The following is an 11,041-nucleotide window of genomic DNA, read 5'->3' on the forward strand; positions in this document are numbered from 1 at the left end:
CGTGGACTACATTCCCCAGGGGCATTAGCGGCCGTCCCTAACTCGCCCCCTGCCCCGCCTCTCTGGACAGCCGGCTTTTGCACCAGCGGCTCGCGGCCGGAGTTCAGCCCAGGCATACCCCGAGGAGGGTTCCCCACCCAGGGCTGCTGTTTGCCAGGACAGTGCCGGAGCCTCGGCCTGTGGAGCACGGCCGGGAGGCGCAGCCCCCGGAACCCCGAGGCCTTGGCGAGGTGAGCGGCGGAGGGTCGGCGGAATGCGGGACGGAGGGAGGACCCCACTCCAAGGTACCCGAAAGAACTGAAAGCAAGGACTCAAAGAGAGATTTGTACACCCATTTTCAGAGTAGCATTATTCACAATAGAAAAAGACGGAAATCATCCAGATTTCCAGTGACGGAAGGATAAACACAATGCAGTGCATACATATAATGGAATATCATCAGCCTTAAGACAATGGGATTCTGACAGATCTACACCATGGATGAACCTTGAAGCTATTATGCGGAATGAAGGAAGCCGGACACAAATGACAAGTGTGATAAGATACCAATTCTGTGAGGTTCCTGGAAGAGTCAAAGCTAGAGACAGAGAACAGAACAGTGATTACCAGGGGCCGGGAGAGAGGTGGATGGGGACCTGGTGTTTGGGTACAGAGTTTCAGGAAGGGATTTTGAAGAATTCCGCACTCGGATGGTGGGGACGGCTGCACAGAACTGGGAATGAACTTAATCGCCACCAAACTGTACACTTAAAAATGGTTAACATGGTAAATTTTACATTATTTGTACTTTAGCATAATAAAAAATTGTTGGGGACAATAAAACGCTTTGTCAGCACTGTGGATAAACTGGAACCTCCATGCAAACATAGCTGGCGGGAAGGTAAAAGTACAGTTGCTCTGGAAAATACTGTGGCTACGAAAGGGAACAAGGTCTCCATACCTTTTCTCAAAGCATTTCTTTGAGAAAAATTTGTATTTCTAAATCCTTCCTCTGCGTTTTTTGATATGAAATGTGTGTAAACCTTGTAAAGTCCTCTGAACATTATAACCCAAGGATGTTTTTGTTTGTTTGTTAAGTAGGCTCACGTGCGGAGCCAGGGTGGGGCTCAAACTCACAACTCTGAGGTCCAGAACTGGGCTGAGATCAAGAGTCAGATGCTTAACTGCTTAACCAACTGAGCTTCACCCGGCCCCCACCAATGAATAAGATCCTGGGAGCCATCTCTTTGAAATGTAAACATTAAGAAGGGAGCCAGGAGAGGTTTTAGGAAGGGAGTGAAATGACCTGATTTACCTCTTTAAAGAGTATTCTGGCAGCTATGAGAACAGAGGTTGGTGAGGAGGGAGGCGCAGGGCCAGCGGAGTCTTCTTTGGGGAGGGAGGTGGGCAGGGGCAGGAGCAAGACTGACCAAATATGCTGGAGATGCCTACAGGCACGTGGGCTCAGCTTTACTCCGAAGAGAGTCACTCTTTAAACCACCCGCCCTCTGGGTCCCTGGGCTGTAAGGGCAGCACCTCTGTGCCCCTTAGAAAAAGACGCCTCGCTCTGTGGGGGCAAGTGCCCAGGCGACCCCTCAGCTGACCACGTGGTGGCACGGCTTCAGTCCCCCACCAGGCTTCTTACACTGAGATGACAAAGGAAGAGAAAATGACGGGGGGAGACACATCTTCATGGAAGACTGTTACCCAGATCATCCCCGCATTTTTAAATTTTAGATTTCAGGACTATTCCACATTCGGTGTAAAGCTAACTCATGCTGTACAGGCTGGTGTAATCACTCATGACGGCTCTTCCGGAAAAGCCCCACCTCAGCTGTGCTCATTCTGCGAGAGACTCAGAGGAGACGCACACCTTCTGTGCCACCTCCTTCCATCTCTCAATTTAAACACACGCACCCGGGAGTGACCTGTTTGTTTTTTCTCTGCTTTGTTTTTCCTATTTGTGAATAGTTTTGAAATACAAATTAATTCTCTCTTTAGAAAAGGACATGTGGAGGCCAGCTTAAGTTGCAGGAGTCCTACCTGGGAGCACCGGGCTTCTCCGTCACTGGCTGTGCAGGGGCAGGTTTCGGTTCTGGTCTAGAGTTAACCGCCTGAGGTCCTTCCAGAACCCCCAGTCCTGCACCTGTGCTCACAGGGAAGGAGCTGCCCCTGGGACGAAGCTCTTTTCCTGAGGCCACGTTGGTCCCGGCAGACGAGAGCGCGAAAGGGCTGCGGGACAGATGACCACGCGCCAGCACTGCCAGCCCGGGTGACCGGCAGCTCTGAGGAAGGAGGGGAGGACGGTCCGTCCCGTCCTGGAGACACGCACGTACTGCTCAGCTGCGCTGTTGCCCCTCAGGGACGCTCCCCGAACCCGAGGAGGAGGCTGGCTGAGGACTCCAGCCTGCGCTCCCCGGTGGCCCCGCGCCTCTCTGCACAGCTCTGGGCTCCAGCCACATCCTACTCCCCGTAACCCCCGGAATACTCGGCTTCACTCAGAGTCATTCATGGATGCGAGGCTCCCGAGGCGGGGAAAGGGAAGATCCTCTCTCTCCCGGATCCTCGGGTGGCCGCCGGCCCCACACACAGGGACGGAAGGCCCTGCGGACCCTCAGCACTTCTGGGGGTGGCCTCTGCCAGCTTCCCAACCTTTGTGTCTTTCTCCCAAACCAGAAGACAAAAGACAGACATCCAGACAAGGGTGGTTCCCGCAGCAGAAACCTCAGCGCACGGTGGAAGAAAGCTCCCCTGGCCCAGGCTTGAGGAAGGGGACAGCCGGGCTCGCAGCTCTCTGCGGGCCACGGCTGAGGCCGTCAGGGACACGCTCTGACCGACAACAGCCGGGACGAGCCCCACTTCCCACGCCAACAGGCCCCGTGGTCTGCAGGCTGCTGTCAGCAGAGTCTACACCAGGCCGTGGTCAGGCTACTCTCCCCAACCCCCAGGCGCCTCTGCCTGCCTCAGACGCCGACCAATCCTGTGTCCGGCTCCCGGCTCAGTGGGATCAGGTCCCTGCTGCTGTCTCCTGGCTCCGGCAGCACATGCTGGCCTCCCTTTCTCTGGACTCACAGCCCTTTCCTGTGGCTAGACTACGGCTCCACATCCTGGGATCCCAGCTCCTCTGGGAAGCCTCTGCCCGCATCGGCCTCCCGCTGCACGCTCTCACAGCACCCTGCATCTTTCCTGCGGGGTCATTCTACACTCCCCTGTGCGCTCAGCGCACGATCACTTCTCTCCCCTCTCGACTGTGACCTCCAGCCGGCAGTGTGACCTGCGTGCCTTTCTGCCCCATGTTGCCCAGCGGAGAGCTCATGCAGCGGAGGGCTCACGCACTTCGCTCATTATGGGACAGGAAAGCAGTGGCTGGGGTTTTGAACCTGGTCCTTCCCCCACCCGGTCAGCTCGTCCCCAACTTCCCGTCAGCCGGCGCCTCCAGTTCCTCTCCTCTGATGACTTCTCAGGCTCAGCCTGTCTTTTCTCCCTAAGCCACCTCGTAAATGGCGAGGTTTCCTGGGATTCTGTCCTCTGCTCTGTGTCCTCACCTGGTCAGCTCAAGGCGTCACATGCCACCCTCTGTACAGACTGCTACCTGACCTCCCTTCCGAGTTCCCACAGACCTCATAGGACTGTTCACCAGCACCTCCCGAACATTCCACTCGCATCTCCAGGGAGACCCATCCCACAGCGAAGTCACCCTACAGCCTTAACAAAGGGTCTCTCTTCTTCTCTTCCTGGACGCCCAGTGCCCTGCCTTGTCCAGACCCTCCTAGAAACATCTCACCTACCTTATTGCAAGTGTCTCCAGGAAGGTTCCACGTGGGTTTCCCTCACTTTCAATTATCCCCAAATGCTCCAACGTGACATGCTTATTAAACTCAAATTATACAAGGACTTCATGAATCTATTCTCTATGAAATGTTCAGGATTACATAAAAACTGAAGCCCTTTCATTCCGCCCCTCGATCCATTCCCAGTGGAGCTCCTGGCACAGCTCAGGTGTGTCCCCTCACCTTTGTGCTGCACTTCACACACATTATACACACACAGCCACGCTCATCTCCCTTTAGCATTAGCTGGGACACATCAGCACTGTGCCCCTTGCCTCGCCCCCAGCTCTGTCCACACCAGCTGCTCTTGTTTCTGACAGTGGCATTCGATGCCGGAGCGGGACTTGCCCCAGCTTCTCCAGTCACATCCTTACCGGAGGACATTTATATTGTTTCAGATTTCAGCCAATTTTTCTAAAATACCAAGAACTTCAGTCTTCCACTTAAAATCCCTTATTTCCACGTGGAAGGTCCCATCTCCGAGTCTTGTCAAAGCCTGCGACTGGAGCCCCTGCTAGCTTTCTGACACCCTTTCCTTCCTGGCTCCTTCTCTCACAGACCCTGAGCCTCAGTCAGAATGATTTTCTGCGATTCCTTAAATACACTGTTTGCTGACTGAATACCCGATGTGCAGCCCTCCTCTGAGAACAGGAAGGAATAAGAAGAGACCCTGAGAGATTCACTTGGGAAGTGATTACCAGAGAATAAGAGGAAGCTCGGCCTGGGGCCTGAACATCACCTCTCTGCCAACTCTGGAGGACAGAGGCCCAGGAGAAACTTTCCCGACCGCATCTCCAAGCCGCACTGTCCACTTACCACCCAGACTGCTGCCCGAGCCCGTCCCCGCCCTCAGTCCCACCCACTCACCTAGAGAGGGGCCTCCAGGACTTTCTTTTCTACCTTCCAGGGATCTTCTCCTTGCTGCAACAGGAGATCACTTGGTTTGGAAAACAGGAGTCCTGTCGTGAGACAAAAAAAAAAAAAAAAAAAAGAGAGAGAGAAAAGACTGGTTTGTTTTGACTCAAAAGGCATCACGGATCTGAGTGGAAAACTCAGGGGATGGCACAAAGAGCTTCGGTGGGGTGCTTGAGCCGATCCGTGACCTGAGGGCATGCGTGGGGAAAGGAAGGAGCATGGCTTCGTGAGTAAGTAGTTGTAGGTTAGGAAACAGGGTACACGTGCGCTTGATGACTAGAAGTGGATGGCTTTCTACAGAAGAGGGAATACGTTAGATGTACAGAGCAAATATTTGTAAACAGGTACCCACAGACAAGATACTGTGCACCAAGTGCCCTGTTTACAATGAGAAAGCACCATCTGACTCTGCTCAAAGATGCATCGCTAACGCTCGTCTGTCTGGAAGGGAGAATCGGCAGGCTGGGGACAGGGTTAATGAAGACGGCTGAGGGATGCTCTCTGCTGTGAGCTGAGCAAACAAATCACAGAAAATCATAGCAGGAGAATGTTGCCTGAACTATGAGGGAATTTCTAACATGCAAGTATAAGCAACTCATCCTGACGCGTGGGACAAATCCATGCCTGTAAGGGGAAAGAAGTTTTAAATATTTACTTATTCGCCAATGTGTACAATCCTAAGGCAAAATTCAGCTACAAGTCTCGACCCATGGCTTCTGTGCAGGGAAGCAGGTGCTGACTTATGCTAACGCCTGACTTTCATCTCTAGGACAGTTCCTACCCAGTGAGACCAGGTTAGTGTAGTTCTCCAGCATCACTTCCTGGTACACGTTTCTCTGAGAAGGGGACCCAGCTTCCTCCACTACTCGCGTAAAAGAGCACAGCCATCCTCGAAGGTCACCGACACCTGGAATGACAAGCCATCCCAGCCTCACCCAGGACCTCCCATCACACAGAGTGAAGAAGGCGGCAGTGGGGTAGATGGACCAGCTAGAAAGGCTTCTGATGTTATTCCGGTTTCTGGAAGGCTTCAGGTAATTTCTTTAATGAACCTGCGGCCAGTGACACATACTGAGCAGCGGAAGTATTAACCAGGCCTGTGGTAACCACTATAAGGAGATGTGGGGAGGAATTAAGACCAGTGGAGTGTGAATTAGAATAATCTCACTCATGCGATTTGATAATACATATTAAAAGCTTTAAATGTGTTTATTCTATTTAACTCACGACTATTGTATTTGAATTATAATGAAAGTACACAAAAATGCAACAGCGCATTTATCATGGTTTCGGTAATAGCAAAAAGTAGAAGCCAGCTAAGTCATCACAGATGATGAAGGGTAGGGTCGCTAACTGGAAGGCACTTTCTGAGTGCTCCCCTGAAGCTGGAGGACAAATCACGGAAACTGAAATCTCTCTCTTCTAGTGAATGCTTTACACGGGCCAGGTACAATCCTTAGAGCTGTCTATTAATCTTTTTTTAAAATTCAGTTAGCTATTAATCTTTAATATAAGCTTTATTTAAAAATCACAACAACCCTAAGAGAAGCTATTAACACTGTCCCCATTTACATGAGAGAAAACAGCCATGGAGAAGATAAATTTGCCTAAAGTCCCATAGGTAGTCAGTGGTAGAGCTGGGATTCCAGTCCAGGTACATGGCCAAGGTTCCATTCTTTTTTTTTTTTAAAGATTTTATTTATTTATTCGACAGAGATAGAGACAGCCAGCAAGAGAGGGAACACAAGCAGGGGAGTGGGAGAGGAAGAGGTAGGCTCATAGCGGAGGAGTTGGATGTGGGGCTCGATCCCATAACGACAGGATCACGCCCTGAGCCGAAGGCAGATGCTTTGAACCGCTGTGCACTTCAGGCGCCCTCCAAGGTTCCATTCTTAACCGTTCTGCAAAAATGCTCCTCAGAACCTACCGCAGAGGGCTAAAAGTGAGAAATCCATACAATGTAATTACACTGTGTCTGGGTCATATCAAAGCTTTAGATATTAGCTATTCTCACATCAATATAAAAATACTATGCAACCAATATAACTGATGGTTAGGGTCAGTATTTGTTAAAAAGACATCCATGTTACATGTTAAATACAAACAACAGGTTATATTTCAGTGTGTAGTTTGTACTGATTTCTGATAAAAAAATTAATATATATATAATATATATATAACATATATAATATATATATAACATATATATATACATATATAATATATAACATATATATATATATATATATATATATATATATATTGAGAGATGCACAACAAATGATTGAGAGTGATTCTCTCCAGTTGGTGGGGTTGAGGTGATTCTACTTTCTTTGAATATATGAAAAAAATATACAGTTGACCCTTGCACAAGGAGGGGTTAGAGGCACTGACCTCGCACGCAGTCAAAATCCACACATAACTTTTGACTCCCCCAAACCTAACTACTAATAGCCTACTGTTGACTGGAAGCCTTCCCACATAAACAGTTAACACACAATTTCGCCTGCGTATAATAAGATGTATTCTTACACTAAAGTAAGCTTGGAGAAAAGAAAATGTTATTAAGAAAATCATAAGGGGACGCTCAGTGGTTCGGTCGGTTAAGCGTCCAATTCTTGATTTCACCTCAGGTCACGATCTCAGGGGTTGTGGGACTGAGCCCGTGGCCATGCTCTGCGCTCAGCACGGAGTCTCGCTTGAGATCTCTTTCTCTCTCTCTCTCTCTCTCTCTCTCTGTCTCCCCTTGTCTACTTGTGCTCCTATCTCAAAAAAGAAACCAAAAAAGAAAAAAAAAAAAGTAAGAGAAATACATTTATAGTACTGTACTGTATTGATTGAAAAAAATCCTCATAAGTGGACCTGCCCAGTTCAAACCCGTGTTGTTCAAGGGTCAACTCTACACACAATACATATACATACATATATATATATGCATATTTTATTCTCTAAAATTTACCATGATGATACACTATTTTTATGGGTAAGAAAAGCATATAAATTATTTACATATTGGGAAGGAATATAAGAAATAATTTTTGAGGCGCCCTGGTGCAAGCGAGCAAGCCGTCTGCCTTCGGCTCAGGGCGTGATCCCGGCGCTAGGATCGAGCCCCACATGGGTCTCCTCCGCTATGAGCCTGCTTCTTCCTCTCCCACTCCCTGCTTGTGTTCCCTCTCTCGCTGGCTGTCTCTATCTCTGTCAAACAAATAAATAAAATCTTTAAAAAAAAAAAAAGAAATAATTTTTGCTCTCAAAGAATTTACCATCCACCATAGACAAGGATAAACACATGAAATAATTTGATCAATGAAAGAAAATGTGTGGCTGGACAGGACCCTCACACCATCTCCCAGCTCAATCCTCATTTTAGAGATGGGGATCCAGAAGGTCCCCAGGCAGTCAGGATCCTGGGCCACATACTTTATCAGGGGCAAGAGGCAGGACAATAACTAAAGTCTTCTGTTAACTCAGCACTCGGTATATAATCTCTTCTGGTCTTAAAACGCCTGTCACAGAGTTTTACACAAAGCCCATGGAGTACGGACATATGGGAGCAGGTGAGGTTAGGGAGAATGCCACATGCATTCGCTCCCTGCAAGGATGGAGAACATTCTGGGCAAGAAGCAACATGGCTCTGTGGGAAACACAGGGAGGAAAGCTTTAGAAAAAAGCAGCCCAGATGTGCACTGGCCGGCCCCAGCCCGAAGATCAACCACCACCGCGTTTCATGGGCCCAAATACAACAGGACAGCGAGAAGAGCTCCGGGAACACGGGTGGCCGCTCCCGGGTTCTGAAAGAGACACCAGGGGAATGGCTGCGCAGTGACGAGCCTCGGCCCAGAGGCCAGACACGCTGGGTGCGATTCAGGTTACTGACACTTGAGCTCCAGTTTGCTCATATGTGTAAAACGGATGATCACTGCTGTGCTGGCTGAGAGTGAGAACAAAGGCAAAGCCCTCAGGTCGACCCCCAGCAACATTAACTGTTGCTGTTAGATGAAGAGGAATGAAAGGACAAGTCCTAGCAACTCGGTACAGCAGTTCCCACCTGTCAGCATGAGCGGTATTATCACCACGGTAGCATCATCCGGCTCCCACGACTCATCCCCATGTTGGGCATCTCTAGCTGCCCAGCCCCGATCTAAACACTTTCCATGCACTAACTCCCGTGATCCGCCCACCTACCCCGTGAGGTCGGCATGCTTGCTATTCCCATTGTCCAGGCGAGGGAAACGAGGGAGAGATGGAGCTATTTGTCCAAGCCCACAAACAACCGAGGAGATGGGTTCAAGCCCCGCAGTCTGGCTTCAAGCCCCGCTTCTACCCACTGGAGACCTCTGCTCTCCTCTCCTGATATCCCGCGAAACCCTCCTGGGAGTCCTCTCTCTGCCCCTTGCAGTCCAGAGATCTCTCCAACCGTGCACCTCCAACACGCTTTATTCTTGTTCTTGACTGGCTCACCCGGGACCGGGTCCCTCCCCATTTCCAACAACAGAAGGATGAAAATGGCAGGTCAAGAACAGTTTTCAAGAGAGTGTAGAAGCAAGGCACATGATCCACAAAGTAAAGAGGAGAAAAACTAACAATGGTGGGTTGAGAAGCCTAGGGAAGGTATCCAAAGAAAGCCGAGGGTAGGGGCCCGGGTGGCCAGTCGTTAGCCGCTGCTTCGGCTCAGGTCATATTCCAGGGTCCTGGGATCGAGCCCCGTATCAGGCTCCCCCGCTCAGCAGGAAGCCTGCTTCCTCTCCCACTCCCCCTGCTGGTGTTCCCTCTCTCGCTGTGTCTCTCTCTGTCCAATAAATACAAAAAGAAAAAAGGAAAAGCCAAGGGTAGGGAGGGAGACCAGGGCGAGCCAAGGAAGCAGGGCCAGGAACTGCCAGGTGTGTGTGTGTGTGTGTGTGTGTGTGTGTGTGTGTTCTGTCACCACGGGGCATCTGACCTGTCGTTAGTAATCATACACTGAATTGAGATTAATGAATAAAAGAAGTGTCCATTAGAAAAGAAAAGAGAAATACTAGATCTGGATTGGCAGGGAGGAGGCAAACATTCCCTACAGGAATTCACCCTCCACCTGCGTGGATCAACTCCTCAAGGAGAAAAGGGCTTGGGCTCCAAATGCTGGAGGAAAGTTGTACTGACTAGAGAACTTCAGTTCAACGGTGGTAAGTGCAGTAAACTATCTATCTATCTATCTATCTATCTATCTATCTATCTATCTATCAGACCCGAGATGGCAATGAACTCACTTGAGACCTTGCTTCCCTCGGTCCCATAGCCATATCTTCTTTCTGGGCTCTTCCCGAGGATGCATACTCCCAGAAGGCAGATCTGAAAGAGGAAAAAGGGAGCCAGGAAGGAGAAGCCCCCCTGCTTTTCAGCCCTGAGAATCACCAGCTCTGAAATCCTTACACCACCTGAGAATGACACCACGGCCCTGGGAAAGGGAAGTCAGAAGGAGCTGGGGGTAGGCAGGCCCAGAGACAAGGACCAGCCCACAGGGGTCCGGGCCCCAACCCTTCCCCGAGTGGCTCAGAGAAAAAGGCCCTAGGACTCCAGCCGCAGTAGCAGCAGCAATGAATACTGAACCTCCCCGCGGGCCAGGCACCGCCCCCATGGCCTCAGTCCCGCAGCACAGCTGGTCATTGTCCACGCCTGTTTTTACAGATCAGGAAACAGGGCAGAGCGGGAGCCACCTGCCCCAGTGCATAAGGCCAGCGAGGGCGCACTCGGGATCCATACTCGCGCGCCCAGGAGCACCCGTTCAACCTCACTGCCCGGCAGGGAGAACTTCTTTTCCACCTAGCGCCCCCGCCCAACTCCTCCCCTCCCGTCAGAATCTTCCCTTTAGGTTTTCAGAGAAAAGTGCTTCGGAAAAGGTTGACAGCAGTTTCCTCCGGGGCCAGAGGGGCTGCCGTCTGGAGGAGCAGGCACAGAAGCCGAAAAGCTGGGTTCCAGTCCAGGTCTGCCCTGAGGGAAGCCGGCAACTCACTTCTATCGGAAAAACACATCTCTGCGCTCGCAGCCGGAGGGAGCGGCGCCGGGGAGGGGCGGAAACACCGTTCCTCACGTTCACTGACAGCCCGTAGCAAATCCAAACGCCGGCAGGGCCCCGCAGGTAGCGCGCTGGGCACGGGTCCGCAGGGAGCAGGAGGGTGACCGCCTGGGCCAGTGGGGACAAAGTGCCCGACCTGCCGCGGTCACGGGCGCGTCCGCGGACGCCGGGAGGGCAGGCGGGCACATCGGGGGTGCCGGCCTCGGCCCGCCCGCGCCTCGCCTGTTCCGCGCGTCCCGGCGCCGCATCCTCCCGAGGCCCA

General features: G+C 51.2%; 1 protein-coding gene across 1 annotated transcript in view; it reads left to right on the top strand.

Moving 5' to 3' along the window:
- Positions 1-79: 79 nt before the first annotated feature.
- LOC103680008 (zinc finger protein 354B) overlaps positions 80-11,041 on the top strand; it is a 29,974-nt gene continuing 19,012 nt past the window's right edge. Inside the window, exon 1 of the mRNA XM_040622599.1 lies at positions 80-230. The gene's annotated coding sequence lies outside the window, so the exon portion shown is untranslated. The remainder of the gene's footprint in view (positions 231-11,041) is intronic.

Source organism: Ursus maritimus, unplaced genomic scaffold, assembly GCF_017311325.1.
Source record: "Ursus maritimus isolate PB19 unplaced genomic scaffold, ASM1731132v1 scaffold_5, whole genome shotgun sequence".
Lineage (NCBI taxonomy): Eukaryota > Metazoa > Chordata > Mammalia > Carnivora > Ursidae > Ursus > Ursus maritimus.